At 38.4% G+C, this 18,799-nt stretch overlaps 1 pseudogene; it reads left to right on the plus strand.

Annotated features, from left to right (window-relative positions):
* The first annotated feature begins 7,574 nt into the window (after positions 1-7,574).
* LOC105038147 (uncharacterized) overlaps positions 7,575-18,799 on the plus strand; it is a 151,352-nt pseudogene continuing 140,127 nt past the window's right edge.

Here is an 18,799-nt window from a genome sequence, read left to right on the forward strand (position 1 = left end):
ATAATTAGATTCAGATGGCATCTGAAGACGAGGAGTATACTGCCTTTACAACTGATAAAGGCATCTATTGTTACAAAATGATGTCGTTTGGTTTAAAGAATACCGAAGCGACTTACCAATGGCTGGTCAACAAGGCGTTCAAGACACAAATCGGATGTAACATGAAGGTCAATATCGACGACATGCTGATAAAAAGTATCAAAATTTTTGATTATATTCAGAACTTAGAAGAAGCCTTCGACACACTTCGATGATATCAGATGAAGCTAAATCCAACCAAATATGCATTCGGAGTGACTGCCAAAATTTTTTTTGAATTTCTTGTGTCGTAATGAGGAATCGATGTTAATCTGAGGAAGATAAAGGCCATCATCGATATGAAGCATCCCAGCTCTAAGAAAGAGATATAATAACTCAATGAAAGGATCGCCGCACTTAGCCGATTCATTTCAAAGTCGGCAGAAAGATGTCTGTTCTTCTTTAAGACCTTGCAGCAAATGAAGGACTTCTCATGGTCAGATGAATGCCGACAGTCCTTCAAAGATTTGAAAAAATATCTGATATCTTTTCCACTACTCATAAAACCAAAGATAGAAGAAACACTATATCTCTACTTGGCAATTTCTGCAGAGGTGGTCAGTTTGGTATATATCTGAGAGGAAGAAAATTGGATTCAACGGTCAATTTACTATGCCAGCAAAGTACTCCACAATGCTGAAACATGATATTCAAGAAAGAAAAAGATGATCTACACTTTGATCATATCAGCATAACGACTTTGATCATACTTCCAAGCACACTCAATAATAGTCTTGACAGACCAACCGTTACAGGTAATTTTATATCGATCAGATATCTCCGATCGGATGGCAAAATGGGCAATCAAACTAAGTGAGTTCGACATTCAATTTCATTCACGATCATCAATAAAAGCTCAAGTTTTAGCCAATTTTGTCACCGAGTCCACTATACCCGATGATAGATCTAATAATAGATTCGATGATAAGTCGAAACAAGTTAAGAATCTTGAGGCTGAACCTACATCAGTATGGATGCTACAAGTTGATGGGGCATCCAATGCCCAAAGGAGCGGAGCCGGCTTCATCCTCACCAACTTCGAAGGGATTATGATTGAATATGTCCTTTGGTTCGACTTTAAAGTATCAAATAACCAAACCGAATATGAAGCCCTGCTAGCTGGCTTGAAAATTGCTAAAGAGCTCGACATAGATAGCCTGAAGGTCTTCACCGACTCATAATTGTTCACTGGACAAGTCAAGAATGAGTTCGAAGCTCGAGATCCGACTATGATGAAGTAATTTTAGAAAGTGAAAGATCTCACACCAACTTTCAAGTATTTCAAGATCTCACACATTCAAAGAATAGAGAATGCTTGAGCCAATGCACTGTCTCGACTCACAACCACTTCATCTAACTTACTTGATCGAACGTTCATTAAATATCTCGAACAGTCGAGTATTGACAAAATTAATGAACTGCTACAAATAAATGATGAACTAAGTTAGGTGGATCCAATCATCTAATACTTGATCGATAAGACTTTGCCTACAGACCTTTTGGAAGCTAAACGGCTAAGGTGGATGATCTCGCAATATGTCTTGATGAATGGACAATTTTACAAGAGATCGTTCTCCCTTCTGCTGCTTAAATGCTTGGGACCAACTGACACTGACTATACTCTCCGAGAAGTCCACGAAGGGATTTATAAAAATCACTTGGGGGCAAGTCATTGACTTACAAAATTCTATGACAGAGGTATTACTGGCCCACCATAAAGAAAGATGCAGCCTTGCTTGTTCGAAGGTGCGAACTATGTCAGAAATATGTTAATATATAGCACCAACCAGCTAGCCAATTGACATCGATCATTGCACTATGGCCATTCGCATAATGGAGAATCGACATACTCGATCTCTTTCCTCTGACATCTGATCAGAAAAAATTTTTGATGGTCGCCATAGATTGTTTCACCAAATGGATAGACGATGAATCCCTGACATAGATCACTGAAGATAAGATGGAAGACTTCATTTAGAAGTCTATCATTGTAGATTCGATTTGCCATATACCATCATCACCAACAATGATCGACAATTCAACAATTAGAATTTCAAAAAATTTTATGTGAAGCTTCATATTATGTATAAACTCACTTCAATTGGCCATCCACAGTCTAACGATGAGGTGGAGGTGATAAATCGGATGATTCTACATGGTCTTAAGATCAAACTGAATGAAGCCAAAGGCCTCTGGGTAGAAGAATTATATCCGATCTTATGAGCATATCGGATGACTTCTCACATCCTAACGAGAGAATCACTGTTCAACTTGGCCTATGGAATAGAAGCAGTGATCCCAATGGAGATCGGATTGCCATCAATGAGAGTTGAACAGTATGCAGAGTCAAGTAACTCTGAATGTCGAAGAGCCAACTTGGATTTGCTTTTAAAGATTAGGCAATAAGCTCAAATTCAGATGGCCGCATACCGATAAAGAGTAGCCCGATATTACAATACAAAGATCAAATCGAAGATCTTCCATCTAGGATATTTGATCTTAAGAAAGGCAAAAGTTTTAAAATCATTGGACCAAGAAAAATTATCTCTAAATTGAGAAGGACCCTATAGGGTGATCGAGACACTCCGTTCAGATGCATACCGACTAGAGACTCTCGATGGAACAATCATTTCTCGGACATGAAATGCTGATAATTTGAAAATATATTATCAATGATGTTATCTACATGTATGACACATTTGAAATGAAAAGATCGGATTTTAACTTTTCTTGGATATTCAACTATGATATCAGACCGACAATCAATAGACTAAAACATGCCGACCCAATCTCAGTCAGACAACTCTACATATCGACTTCAGTCAGATAATTACATATGCCGACTCAGCTACAACTGAGTGGAACAACATACCGACTCAACCATGGTTGATGAGAGAATAAGCCGGTTTGATCCCGACTAAATCAAAAAATATACTGACTCGACTTCGATCGGTCGAAGGATATTCGACTTATCACCGTATATCGAATACTTAAGAAAATTTATGCCTAAAGCTTAGTCAGCTAATATTCGGCTAGCAGGCAAACTATTCGACTGGCTACTAATCATCATTCGACATACCGATTGATAATTGATTGCTCGATTGGCATTCGACTACATTAACAATGATCATCTATGACAAACAAGATGACCAAAAAGACAACATGTAAGGAGTTCAAAACTCAGAAAGTTTTTAACACTTGGAAAAGTTTTCATTCATTCTTTCAACAAAAGAGTACAAAATTGGACCAAGGTCTGATTACAAAAGAGAAGTCAAACTATAGTCCAATAGTAAAAAGAAAAGAAAGCCTATCATATCTCTGTCGATCACCAGTCGGTCTCTTCCGCAATCATGTCAGTAATCATCATGACTCCAATTTCATGGCATTTGATAGTGGCCAATTCTACTCCGACTGACACTGGTGTGACTTCCTCAGCAGTTGGGGTGGGCTCCAAGACAACCAGTGCAGCTTCTTCAATTGGAGCAGTTGCTCCTTCGGTCGGCTCTTCTTCTGCCCCTTCTTCAGTTGTTGGGACGGTATGCAACTCAGGTCCAGGTCTGGGTAAAACTTCCTGACCGCATCCCTATCGTCCTCATAGCCGACCCAGTAAGACACGCTGCCGCCCTCGAGGATCTCATTTTCAAAATCCTCTAAGTTCTTATAATCTTCGACAACTTGCTCCCATACCTGACTGAGAGCCTCTTGAGCTGACTTCACCTCCTCCTTGGTGGAGGCCGACTTTGTATCGGTCAGTGCCAACCTTGCTTTCCTGGCCCAATACTTCTCCCACTCCTCCTCCAACTCCTTGAAGAAGTTGTCACACTCCTTCCGAACTTTGTTGAGTGCATGCTTCTTCTTCTTGATCCAGGCTTCTTGAGACATGACAGACTGCTTGGCCGACTCTACTTCAGCTCTTGCCGACTTTACTTCGACTCTTGTCGACTCTAACTCGGCTTTTATTCAAAAGATCTCTTCCAGATGTTTCTCCTCCCACTCTATTGCCACCTGGAGGTGTTCAACGGCAGCAGCCTTCTCGATGTTTGCGGTCGAAATCATATCCTTCCACATTCAATGGAAGCCCATGATCTTCCGATACCCACTCTCCAGTGTCGACATGTTGTGCGCCTGCTAAAAAAAAAAAGAAAAAGCAACTATAAAAAATAAGTGAAAGAAAAGTAAAAGGGGAAGCAAAATAAACTTACACTGAGGATTGTTAGATAGAAAGATGAAAACATGTCAGACACAGTCTGACTCTTCTTGTTTTCTCAATCGGTCGAAAGAAATATAGCCTCAATGAGCCATTTGGCCAACTTTGAATTCGCCAAAGCCGACTCACCTGCTAGAATCCAAACGTCGAAGAGCTTCATGAAGCCCGTCGATGACCCATCGTCAGCCAAAGTAGCCGATGCTTTCCCTCACTCTCCAGTGGATAGCCGATCGCTTGATGCCACCATCTATTCGGGTGTTGAAGGTACTCGAGATAGTGTCGGTCCCATTTCAGTCGGTCTTAGTTTGGGCATAGGAATTGGCTGAGACTCCATCGATGTTGCTCAAGCCGGCATGGCTCTGGCCGGTGGTGGTTCAATGATAGTAACATCATCGTCTCCATCCAGTTCCCTGCTAAACGGAGGTGCTTCAACTGATGGAAGCATTGTTGGAGCTAACAATGCTATAACCAGCTCAGTGCTAGGCCCAGGGATGACTACCAATGGAGTGTCGGTCTCGACCACCATCACCGACTGAGTGTCGGCCCGACTTTTCTTTGGAGCTCTAGAGAGCCCCGCACCAACCGCTGATCTCTTCTTGGTGGCGAACTGTCGGATATCAGCCATCGAAACTCGCACTGAAGATCGCATAGCTGCAAGCAGAAAATAAAATGATTTGGTTAAAATCTGAAGTCAGATAAATGTAAGAAACTAAAGAACTACATTATGCTATACCTACGACGGGTACTGAACCAAGTCTGGCATCGTAGAGAAATTGCTCCATCAACAGTTTCTTTAATGGAGGAACTTTCATGTCCTTCAAATGGAGGAAGTCTTCTCCTTCAGTGACATCAATCTGATTATTCTCATTCAGACTTGTATTTGGACTCTCTTAGGTAGAAGGAAAGCCTCAAGATAAGGAAGAAGAATTAAAGAAAAATCGAGTCTTCCAATCATGAATGGAAGAAGGAAGGCCGGTGATGAAAGACAAACCCTTCCTCAGAGAAAAGAACCACCAACCCTCAATCTTAGAGTGGGGGTGAAGGATGAAGAAAGATCGGAAGAGAAAAACCCGAGGCTCGATCGGGATCATAAGGCACAATAAGGTAAAGGTAACAAGGAGCCGAATGGAATTTGATGCAAGCTAAGCTGGACAAAGTCAGTAATAGTCCAAGATGTTCCGAATGAACTCCGAAATCGAGAATGGAGGCCAGATCGAAGATTTTCAACATAAAAAGCGACCTGATCTAGAGGAGGAGAAATTATCTGACCATCCAAACCAGGCACAAACAACCGAAACTGCTCCAGAATGCGATATTGCTCCCGGAGACAGATTGCGGAGTCGGTCAAAGAGGAAACCTCTACAGCTGGCCTTGAAAGAGAATCGCCAATCAAACCTGTCGATTGGCTACATCGGGAAGGATTAGGGGCTCTATCTTCTCCATCGTTAACTTTAGCTTTACCCTTCCCACTGTTACTTGCCATTGATAATGGTGGAAAAGAAAAATCAAAAAGGAGCAAAAAAATGAAAGAAGCAAAGGGTTGAAGAAAGCCTAACCTGAAAGCTAAGAGATGCCTAAGAAACCACAATGACACAAGGAACAAGGAGATTCTTAAACCCATGAAGCTCTTAACATTCGCAGAACAGTTCTCGATTGCAAAAGAATGATGAATAAAATGGTAGAAGATTCAAAAGAAAAAAAACAATCTCATATATATAGAATCCCTCAATGGCCAGGATAAACTTGTTCAAAATGAGATTACCTTGGATTTTGACATGTGGCTATACCAAAACTGACCATTGATCGGACGGTTCGACGCACCAACCATCTGATCGTGCCATGTCACCACTATCTGCGTGAATGGTTGAGAGCCAATAACAAATGGATGCATAATAGCAATCGATTAGTCAAAATCAAATCGACCAAATCATCCAATTGCCTAATCGCCTCCTCGAATCGACATTCCAATGATGGCTGCATGACCATCAAAATGACAAAATAGCTGAAAACCTTTCAATTTTTGAGAGAATCATTAATACCTATAGCCGAATCTATCACAGAATCAGAGCTCAAAATATCATATGATAACTCCTATCATCCAACATGTCAGGCTACATGTCAAGTCATGTGTCATTCCACCTTGGACTTGGGAGTGGGGGGCAACTGTTGCGGCAATCAGATCTGCTCCCCCCGACTTAGTATCAGCCTTCCCGACTTATAGTCGGTCATCTGAACTGTAAGTTGGCAACAGGTGATAAAACGCCAATCAGTGCATCATCCGACTTTATATATCAACACCAGAGAACAAATAGCTGACTGTTAATCAGTAAGTTGACTAATGGTTGGTAATTCTCAATCGACCCCTTGATAGGACCAAGTCAGTCATGATGATCCGACCGACTTCACAACCGATGGCCAGTCGGTATATTAGAGTCACCGACCGATGGTTATTCAGGTTTCTATAATTACCGACATACAGTCGGCGCACTCAGACTACCGACATAAAGTCGATATATCAGAAATCGCCAGCATAGAAAGCTTATAACGGCCACATACCGTGATCATCAGTGGGCATTAACTGTCCATCCCACAATTACATAATACCAAAATAAGCAAGATTCATATGCCTAACCGTTACAAACGGTTACCAACAACTTGCCTATAAAAGGGAGGTAAATGAACAGCATTAGTAAGATATTTCTGGGCTAATACTCTATCACTTTGAATATTTAATCTACTGTTCATCATTTCTCACTAACTTAAGCATCGGAGGATCTCCGTCGGATACAATTTTGATCAGTAGACTTCTTTTGCAGGTGGCTCTTCGCCGGAGCTAGGTGCAATAGGAGATTGACCGCAACAATTCCATATAGGTATACTGATTTGCAGCCCCTTAAATGTTTGTAAAGTTCAAGCACATTTCTCATCAGTTATAATTTGTGGAGAACTAAAATTTATGCAAAGACTATTTACTGATACAATCAAAATTCAAACATGTTGCATGAAGAATCTTGGTATTTTCCTTTGCATGGTTAGTGCATATAGACCTCCATGTTGAAGTTTGTAACTTGTAGCTCCTGTCGTATGGTATTTATGAACATATTTCCTGTTTGATTTCTTGTACAGATATCTGATTCTTGCTATTGTTGATGTGGAGGCCAATTTTCTTGGTGAGTATCTGTTATGTGGAGGCTAATTTTGTTGGTGAGTATCTGCTATATGATGGTCATCAATCCAAGTTATTTTTGACTGGATAACAATGCTTTTCTTATGAAAAATCTGTCTGGTCATGAGCCAAATGCTCGGTGTCATGATGCCATTTCTTCGGGAAAATGACTACAGGACTATGCTGTAATAACTCTACCATTTGTTCTTCTTCGATCTGTTGGATGAATGAACTTGGTCCAATGAATCTTGCGCTCATGACAAGGAATTATTTGTTTTTAACAATCATTGGTGCTTTTCAAAAAAACTTTTTTGTTTCAAATTAATGTCTGATCAATGCCAGAAAATTTTATTCTTGAATTGTTGTGTCAATTGTAATATCATTTTGCTGCATCTAATTTATCTTCCAGATGTTCGCTCTGTTTTCTAGCTTTAAGTAAAAAACTCAAGCCTGGCATGCTATGTGTGGCGCTGAAGGTCTATCAGTACACATCTTTGACAAGCATCATGTTTCTGGATTGTTGGGCAATTCCATGCATCATACTTCTTTCCGGGTTTTTCCTGAAGACAAGATACGGACTCAGGAAGTTTGCCGGTGTGGCCATGTGTTGCTGGACTAATATTAGTTGTGTTTTCCGATGCACAGGCAGGTGACCGTGAAGGCAACTGCATGTGCATCCAGTTCTTTAGGTGACCGTGAAGGTAACTTGGGACGACCGACATGAAAATTTAGAGAACAATTTTGAAAAAAAAGAAAGACAGCAGAAATTTATGGATATTGCGATAAAAATTATCATGAATCTTGTCTTAAAAAGCTTGGAGCATGTTATCGATGTGACAAGTGAGGATATTTGGCATGGAAATGTCCTAATAAGAAAATAAATGACTCCAAAACTGTTGGTTTAGTTGAACAAGTACAAAAAAAAAAAAAGCATGAATATCTGCCTTGACTCTACAATATACTACAATGAGCAATAATATAGCGATAGGCACAAGGTCAACAAACTTAAGGAGATGTCCATATGAATATTGATTATAGCTCTTCTATTCTTTTATAGTTTACTATATCTTTGAATTATATATTTTAGAAATTGGATGAGCCATTTCTATTATAAAGTATTCATAATAAACTTGTACTTAACAATAGAAAAAAAGAAAAAAAATTGTATTACTCTAAAGATGAAGCCAGTTAATAGAAAATAGTTCAGAATATAAGACTTAGAAGTATAGCTTAGATGAAAGTGGCATAGCAAAAATATGGCAAGGATGATTGGAAGACTAAGTATCTTTACTTGTGTAAAAATGAAGGTATGTCAAGTTTCGAGGACGAAACTATTTTTAAGAAGGGTAGAATATGATATCTAGCCCTAAAATCCTATCCTCTTACACAAATCTTAGGGCATAAAAAAGAAAATAAAAAAAAACAAAATAGAAAAAAAAAAGGAATGTTGAAGACTCTTACTGGGAGTCTTCTTCCATGCGAGCTCATCAGAGAGGAAGGCGAATCCGGGAAGGATTCAGCCTCCTCTCTACCCTATAAATCCCCTCCTCCCTCCTTCAAAGCCATCCACGATGAACACCGGCCTTCTCCCTCTCTATTCTCCTCGTTTTCTTCCTATTGAAGCCGCGGATGCCCTCACCTTTGTCTGCCCAAAATCATTATCGAAAAATCCACTGAAGTTCGAGGTAAGCCGAACCCTCTTTCTCTTTCTCTTCCCGTTCTTCCCATGCCTCTGCGCACAACCGATAGCCGACGGGTTCATCGAAAAACACAAGAAAAAAAAAGGGCCCTATTTTTTCTCTATTTAGCTGAGCCCTTTTTCCTCTTTTGCCAGCCACCTGCGTCGCCACCCGTGGTGCTGCACCCCTGGATTATGGCCCTCAGCCTCCCTATGACCCTCCACAACAAGATCATGGCTTCCAACAAGCGACCAACAGCCAAAACGAAGAAAAGCCCTCAGATCCCCTGTTTTTGGGCCCTTTCCCATATTTTTCCCACCAGTCGGTCCTTGATGCCGGTCATCCTTTGCTCTGCTGCCGTCGGCCACTTGCTGTCATAGTCTGCTATCGATCTTCTGACTAGAAACCACCACCCATGTCCCTCCTCTGCTCGGCCAAGAAAAAGAAGAAGAAAAGAAAAGAAAAAGGGAAGAAAAGGAAAGAAAAGAAAAGAAAAAGGAAAGAGAGAGAAGGGATCTCTCTCTTGTCTCTCTTTTTTACGATTTTTCTCTCTACACTATCTTTCTCTCTCTACTTGATCCACGGTTCCAATTAATATAAACTCAAAATATTTTTCTAAAGAGGCCTAGCATTGCTTTGACATCCATGCAAGATGTCGGACCCCATCCGGGCCATATCAAATATCTTTGAAATTCTCTATTGATGAACCATGTTGATTGATCTTGATCTTGATTCCAGTCCATGCTTCATGATTTCTTGATTGAGTCACTTAGATCTAATTCTCAATTAAGAGGCCCTATATTACCCTGGTGTCCGAACAGGCTGTTGAACTAACTACTCAATCTGTAGTATTCTTTTTTTATGATTGAATTTATTGAATAAGAATTAATTAATATATTAAATAGGTTCGATAAATTCATTTATCAAAGTTTGAAGGGTTAGGATGAAAAAGGTAAGTAATCTCAATACTTGTTACTTGCTTTTGAAATTATCAACTATTTTATCATGAAAAGAATTATTCTATATTTTCTTAAAATAAGGATCAAGTATATGCATTATGAAATTCATGATTCATGATAAAATAGTGATTTATGATTATTTCAATATGAATGACTTTTTGTGAAATATGAACTCTATATTTATGAAATATATGCCTTGTTATGAAAAGAATGATTTCATGAATGTTTTATTGTTATAAAATTATTTATTGATTATGAGCTCTATAAAATTGTTTAGTATTTTATTTGTGCATGATTTAAGAAAGTTGGATCGATGAAGCATGTTTAAGAATGCTTGCTTTAAGAAAATTTGATTTAAGAAATATACTATGGGCTCTTAGATAGCTATATATGGTCCTCGCAAGCAGGTTATTTATGTATGATTTAAAAAAGTAGGATCGATGAAGCATGTTTAAGAAAACTTGTTTTAAGAAAATCTGGTTTGAGAAATATACTATGGACTCTTAACTAACTATATATGGCCCTCGCCAGTGGGTTACAGTAGCTTGGCACATGACCCTCGCCAGTGGGTTACAATAGCTGGGCACACAGCTCTCGCTAGTGGGTTATAAAGCTAGGCATACGGCCCTCATCAGTGGGTTACAATAGCTGGGTACACGACCCTCGCTAGCTAGTTATAGTAGCTCAACATACGGCCCTTATCAACGGATTATAATAGTTGGCATGACATGATTATGGCCTTATCACGAGTAAAATAATGACCTTAGCATTTAATCTGAGAAAATTATTAAGAATTATGAAATAGTAAAATAATAGATGATTTATGGCTTCGCCTGTAAAGTTAACATGATTTATGATTTTGTTTATTTTATGCATTAAAAACTATGTTTATGTAAATTGCATGATTTATGCATATACAAGAGCATGATTTATTTATGATATATCGTTATTACAAAAATTTTATATTCTAATGACAATCATTTTCTCTAAATGATTATTGATGCATGTATAAACTGATGCTTGATTCTGATAAGATAGTATAAGATTTACTTACTGAGCTGGTATAGCTTATATCTTTTTCTTTTTTTTTTTCTATTTAGATAAATAAGATTAGGAACAAAGGATGATCCAGCTTGAGAGTCTATGCTAACAAGTTTGGAGATTTTGCAGCCGAATCATAATTTATAGAATGATTATGGACATATAATGAACTATTGATGAATTTTGAGATATGGATTAATTTTGGTTTAATTACTTGATGAATAATGGAATTGAATCTTTTATTATATTCTATTTATAAAGAATTTTAGTTGATTATGATTGATAGGCTTCGTGTTATCGAGGGCGGTATCCCTTGATAGCATGACCATATGTTATATCTCAGATTTGGGGTGTGACTAATGCATTAAAATAATAAATAGCTACATGTTTTGCTTCAAACATGGTTACTGGATGCCAATATGCTATTAGCTGACTTGCAAAAAGTTTGTCAAAAATGATGCTGCTTGATACAATTTTGTCATGTCACAATTTTCTTAGAAGTTGTTGGGTTGTCGGGTATTAATTTTGTTGAACTGGTTATTCTGCTTCTATTTTATGACAATCTACAAAATAAAATTAACATTTTCTTGGAAGTTGGTTGTTCTTGCTTCCTTTTAACATCAGCCAAAATACTTTCTTCTCACGTATGGGACGACATCATCTCAGCAACTTTCTTCAGGAGTTTCTGGTGAAGAAGGGGGATAGAGTTGAGGTGATGGCAATGCTTGGCACATTTGGTGCTGTTGCCAGTGATATCAGTGAATGCTGATTCAAACCCACATGTTTTATGTCATTCATTGAAGCATGTTCATAAAAAAGCCTGTATCCACATATATTGTATGGATGGCTGTTCAGACATAACTTTAATGTATTTGAAACATAACTAGAGTCTACAGTCATCATACAGCTCCATCTTCTTATCCTTTAAAAACAGGTTTCCAAGCACCAAACTTTCCTTCTTTCTTTTTTTTTCTTTTTTTTAATTTTATGGTGGTACCATTTAGCAGACGTAAGATCTCAGGCAAAATGGGTGTATTTAAATCCTGATTGGCTTAAATAACCATAATCTGACCTTTCCATGTAAGATTAAGGATGTCCTGCACTAGTGAGCAGCCATGTTATTTCATAATGCTTCTTCATTGTACAGATATCGCATCATCTCGATTGTCCATTGGAGTCCCTAAAACACTCCTGAAGCAATAGTAGAATTCATTGATCATCTCTGAAAATAAAAATCCTTCGTAATGTTAGCAATGCAACGCCCGTTTTATTTCTCTAAGAAGGGGATCTTTCCTGAGAAATAAACTTCGATGTCTTAGAGGCTTAAGCGAAAATTTTATTTATCGATAACTAGACCTATAATGCTGGAAACTAAAGAGGTGGACAAAAAAACATGAGCATGGGAGGGATGGTAATGCTGAGGTGGATATGTGTTAAAGCGAGGAAGCAGAGAGCAAAGTCATGGAGTTAAAAAGAGGACAAAATGATGGAGATCTATCAAGACTGCATGAGAATTTTTGGCAGATATCTTAGGGGATGCAGTAAGGACAGGGGCTTGGCATTTTGTTAAAGAGTGTCTCAGGAAAGAGGAGAGAACAGGATATAGCCGAAGGAGTAATACTTCCAAGATTTGAAAAAGCTGCAAAGAAAGACCTACATTTGAAATGCTCGTAGATTATGTAATGCATAGTCAAAAGTCTAGGCAAAGGTTGTCTGTGAATGGTTATAAAGCTTCGTATGACAAATTTTGTCGGAATCTCAGTCATGATTAACCAGTATAATTATAAATTTTGTTATCATTCTTATCCGAACTCTCTCTCTCTCTCTCTCTCTCACAGAAGACATCACATAGTCCATGAGCTATGACACAAAAATGCAACCATCTTAGAAATAAAAGGAGGCAGAGAGCCTTGAAAGATTCAAATTCATTTTCTTTTATTCAGATTTACATTTTTTATGCACTGCATTTCATTTGGCACTTTGGACAACACCCCCACCCCCCCCCCCCCCCTCCCTTTTTTGCTTTAGAGATGAAACACCGCTCTGTATCTGTCTTTGTGTAGATTCTTTCCAAGTCTAAGAGAATATTGGAGGGTTATTCATTAGTTCCATGAGCATAAACTGTGACAATAATGTTAATTTTACTGTCTACCAACTAGCCTTCTAGACTCAATGATATTCCTTCTCCTACCTAAATTTGTGGCAGACAGGAATTTGGACCAATTTCTAGAAGCTGGAAGTTTGGTTGACAGCTGTTTAGGAATGCTTTATCCTTCCTAGAATCTTCTCAACTCTGACTTTAAGTTCCATAATTGATGCCACGTTTGATGAAAAAGGCTTGGATGACTTAATTTTCCATAGCTGACGCCCCGTTTGATGAGAAAAGGTTTGGATGATCATGATGATGACACTTGTTTCTCTTCCTGAGTAAAATTCTTAACCTTTTTTTTTATTAATGATCATGTTTGGACTGATTTAATGTTTATAGTGGAGTTCATGAAAGATAATTTTGTTTTGGTTTTCTGGTGATGAGAACTGATGATACAAATAAATTCTGAGATAATTGTCAACTTCTTCATAGGCTAAGTTCACTTTTTTGTTTCCTTAATGTAACTCTCAGAAGCATACTTGAGTGCAATGAGCTTAAATCTATCCACTGGACAGCTGGTGCACTAAACCGCTCTCTTGCTTGCACATACACAGGCACGCACTCAAACACACTCACACTTGCAAAAAAAAAAAAAGGTAGATTGTGTGCTGTTACCACTTTGCTTTCTTAGTTACTCATGATGATTTTACTGTTATCTGACATTTTTGATATATCTATTCTGTTCACATATGTTCGTGCACCTTTTCTTGTGAATGAGTTTTAACTTTTAAGCATATATGATGATTTTACATGTCGTACTTTGGTCGATAAATTTGTTCTTTCAAGTTTGTAAATTTTCGATTCTACTCATCTTGTTTAACATGTTGGATAGTCCATGCCCACAACCTGAATAGGTTTTTGTTAACTGTCAAAAACAATTGAAAAATATTAAATATGAAGATAGTCTAGATTGGTTTTAGATAGTCAATAATGGAATAACTAAGATGGAGCGACATTTATCAGAGAATTATCATCCTACTCATTAGATGGACATTTCATGCTTATGTCTTGCTATTTGCTTCATAAATTACCACGATCAAAAGATTCCATCTCTGCAGAATGGTGGAAAGAGTTAAAATAAAAGATATTTAGACAGGAACAGAGGAGATCCCTCCCCCTCCCTGATGCCCTAGCAGTCAGTGTTTCCTCTTGAAAGTTTAAACAACATCAAGCATTCAAGCTGCAGTCTGCTAGGTACAAGGAAAAAAAGAAAAACTGAATAATGAAGTGGCCTTGCATAACTGAAATGTCATTTGTTCAGTTGGACTCGGGATATAAAACAAAGCATAGGATCATCATGATTGGAAGATGACATGGGAACAAACTTGAGGTTAACTGAGGTAGCTGTTTGTAAAATACTTGTCCTGTATAATATCTCCAAGTTTACAGTAACATAGGAAGATATTTTTAAGTTACTTGAGCACTACTTGTTTGAGCTTGAAAATTATTGATGATAAATATCATCTAATAGGGATGCTATTCTTTGCTGCCATTTGTCCCCTGCTAGAATACTTGATTCTTTTTTCAAATCCTCATGCTCATCCTTATTCACAATATCCTATGACCGAGTTGTCAAGAACTACATGCATAATTACAAGGATAGGATTCCATTTGGCGGTGGTAAGGACCAATGTCGCATCCCATTCTGCTTCTTTTCCCTGCAATTGCTACACTATTACCTTTCATTAAACATGAGATGGTGCAAGGGATAATATCAAACATTGGCTATCCATGCATCCTACTACTTATCTTGCTTAGAATATAATATACTTGTAAAAATGTTTAATAAAATAAACTTTTCCAAGACTTTATAAATATACAAAACTTAAAAATCCAAAATAAACACAGGAATCGATCTTTCTATTTCCCAAATTTGAATGGGAGTGCAAGACATCTGTTAATTGATATATCTGTGTTATAAAGGCCATATAAATCCACGTAGAAGGTGAGAATAGCAGATCTAAACTCATACCTTGTGGGAATGGATCTTTTTGGAGAAAGTCAATAATGTTATTGTTTTAATTTGGAGTTGTGTGGTGAAAACAATCCAAGTCATAGAGCACCCAAGCAAGATTCAAATTTTTGGAGGATTATATTTGAGTAGAATATGGCCACTATGCTGAATTTGACCCTTCTACTAACTGCATATGCATTAGGTCATTGTTGTTTCTGCAATCATTTTGTTCACAATGTTATAGCTCAACTTAGATGATCAGCTTGAGATGCTTAGTCATGCTGGATATATTTGTAGTATTAAATATGCATGTTATGGAATGTAGCGTGTCAGAAAAAAACTGCAAAAGCCTTGCAGTATTTTTTTAGCTGCTACACAGTATGATTGTATGGTTGCACCCACAATCTGTTAAGAGTCTAGATGTATGAAAGAGCTTATATATCCATAATTTATTGAACAAGGGAAGTAATTGTTATTTCTTACTTGACATGCCAGTGAGATTTTCGGATAATAGAACTTAAGATCTTGTCTGTCTAACATGTAGTTTCAGGTGTTACCATTTCTTGGGTTTGCATTAGCATTGTACTTATTTTATTCTACAGTACCAGTCATACTCCAGGCATGTTAAAGAATCAAGATTGTGTATGGATTTCATAATGCCATTGATCTACCATGTAAGCATAAGTTTTAGCACATCAATTTTTTTGAGCAATGTCGATAAAATGTTTTGACATTGCTTGCATGGATCTAGTCAAAGGATAATAACTGAATTTGCTTTCACCTCTAGTGTTCTTTCTTTAGCTAATGAAGACTGTTACGGTGGTACCGTAAGTGCCTCGAATCTGTATGTTATCATGGAATATCTCAGTTCACTGAGCCATCACTGTGGCTGCCGACCTAAGCACAGAGCTGAGGTGTGAAGAGCCGAGCTATCTACATCCTATCTGCTACGTGGCCTATTGGACACGTGAGCTGCCTTCTTTACCTCGACCAATGAGTCTCCTGATACGTGCAACAGCTGTCCGCCCTAAATGGATAAGCTCGAAGGTAACCAACTCTCCTAATTTCGTGGGAGCAATTGAAGGTTGAAATATCTCATCTGCAATGGCATGTTTAACAACCCCACAATCTCGGGATTGTACGATTTCACAGCTGTTCGACGACATTCTCTATAAGTAACCAAAGCCAGGAGAACTCAGGTAAGCAATCCCTGTCAGAGAATCTATTGCTGTTCTATTGTTCTCTGATTTCTAACTTGAGCGTCAGTGGATCCTTATCGGAGCAAAAACTTTCAATTTGAATTTATTTTGCATATCACTCCAGCACTTTCTACGCAAGGACCAGGCGTCCACCTTTCGACCTCCACCGAAATGAGTAGCAACAGATAGAGGAAGGGTAGGACTTAACTGGCTTTCGGCCCCTATTTATAGGCGCCAATGCCCACATCAACCAACAATCGACAGCTTGAAAGAATACAGCTATCCGTCAAACAATAAATGGTGTATCTTTTCAATACCAAAAATAAATCCAAGCGAAGCTTCAAAAATCAGGACATGGCTATATGGCGTACGCTTACATACCCTACATTTTTTTCCGAGCATCATTCTATCAGAAGAGTCAGCAATCATCATTCCCCATGATTGTTCACATTAAAAAGAGTAGAGCTCTGGTCGGCACTGTTGAATAATTGCCTTAGATCGGCATGTGTGAACAATCGCCTCAGATTGGCACTCTCAAATAAGCACCTTTGATCGGCCCTAGCTCAAAGTCGACCTAGCTTCTGTTGAAGTTTCTTTGTTCGAAACATTCCTACTTATGATTAGGGCTAAGTATCTCAAGTCAATGTGCGCACTGAGTAAAGGTGTATGGTCACAAATAAAAAACAAAAAGAAAAACAAAAAAAAGTTTCGTTCATTTATTCTCTTCAAAATGTTCACAGTGAAAATCTTCATAACGACCTTGGAAGGTCTGAGTACAAAAAAAAGGGAGAAGAGAAAAGTAAAGGCCTACGAGGTAGCATCTGGAGCTGAGGCATCTATCGTGGGTATGTCAACTTCAGTGGGTTCTCAGGATTCATCTGAAAAATTTAGATTCAATTCTGGATACTTGGCAGCAATTCTATCCCTGACCAACTGCTTCCCACCAGCGTAGGCATCAACAGAAAACTCAACTTGCTCATCCTCATATTCTAGTGATGCTCGAAAGTCCGCAACAGCCCTTGAGATGGCCTCCACTGCCTTCTTCTCTACTGCCTCGACTACAACTTTACTCTCCTCCATTTGGGCTTCAAGCTCCCTTATTTTCCCTTGCAGTCGAGAGTTCTCCTCGACAGCTCCTCTAAGGGCTACTTCAGCATCTTTAGCCCTCCTTTTAGCGACGTCGGCCCTTATGGAGGCCTCTCCAGTCTCCCTTACAGCCTTGTCCCTAGTGCCTTTGAGTGCCTCGGCATTGGCCTGATGTTTCCTTGCTTCAATCGAAAGATTGCGATAGCTCTCCATATATCCATTCAGATAATGGATGAGCTATCAAGAAAAACCTCTTATTAGTGAGCATGATAAGTGTATGTTTAAAATAAACAATCTTAGAAACCTCGACTTATCCAGATGAAGCTCTCCGCGGCTTTTCTCCTCACCTCCCTATTAGAAAATCGGATAGGCAGCATGTGTAGATTTTAAAACTTTGAAAACAGGCAGTGAAAAATAAAACGGGTTAAATCCTTTAACCCTACATGCTAGATACCAGATCTAAACCTATCCAAACTCAAAAAAAGTACATATTATCAATCTGAAATTTAAAAAAAATTCATGAGATCAAATCTCATTACCTTTGCATGGGTAGAAATTCATCGCTATTGATGATCTCAGATTTGTAGAAAGTTGAGCCGCACATGTGTCCGGCCTCTACGGGTATCCATCAGGATCGATCTCGAACTTTTTCTTCTCGTATGAGATTTTTCTTCTCAAGAAGAATCTTGGCCTTGAAGACTTTGATCAACTCCTTGATCTGCAGCTTTCTTTCTCTTCTCTTCGATGCTTGATCTCTAAGTCACCAAAACTTCTTCTAGACGTGTGGAAGAGAGTGCACCCAACTTTTGGGCATGGAAAGGAAGAAAATGATAAGAGGAGGCATGGAGATGGAGAGAGGGAGAGTTTTGTTGATCAAAAATTTATTCTATAAAATTCTAGAGACCATCATTTATATATAGACACTATTCTGACACATATCAGGAATCCTATCAACTTAAAAAGGTAGATTCTTATCTCACAAGAATCTTCTACCTTTTAAATCTGATTTATGTCAAATAAAATCAGATATAAATGGTAATTAATCAACCTTTTTAAGTATGTACAACAGGCATCCATGGAATACATGTCAGGTGGTTGGGGCGCCAACTCTTGGTGCCCCACAAAGGGATCTCTAGCCAAAAGAGATGGGGCATGGATCCCACTCTCTCTCCTCCATGCCATGACACATAAGAGGGGATAGGCCCCTTTAGGATACGGTGCCCAATAATTTTCAAAAAGAAAAAGATGTGCCACATATTCTTCCATCTATTCCACATGTAT

Source organism: Elaeis guineensis, chromosome 1 (assembly GCF_000442705.2).
Source record: "Elaeis guineensis isolate ETL-2024a chromosome 1, EG11, whole genome shotgun sequence".
Classification (NCBI taxonomy): Eukaryota; Viridiplantae; Streptophyta; class Magnoliopsida; order Arecales; family Arecaceae; genus Elaeis; species Elaeis guineensis.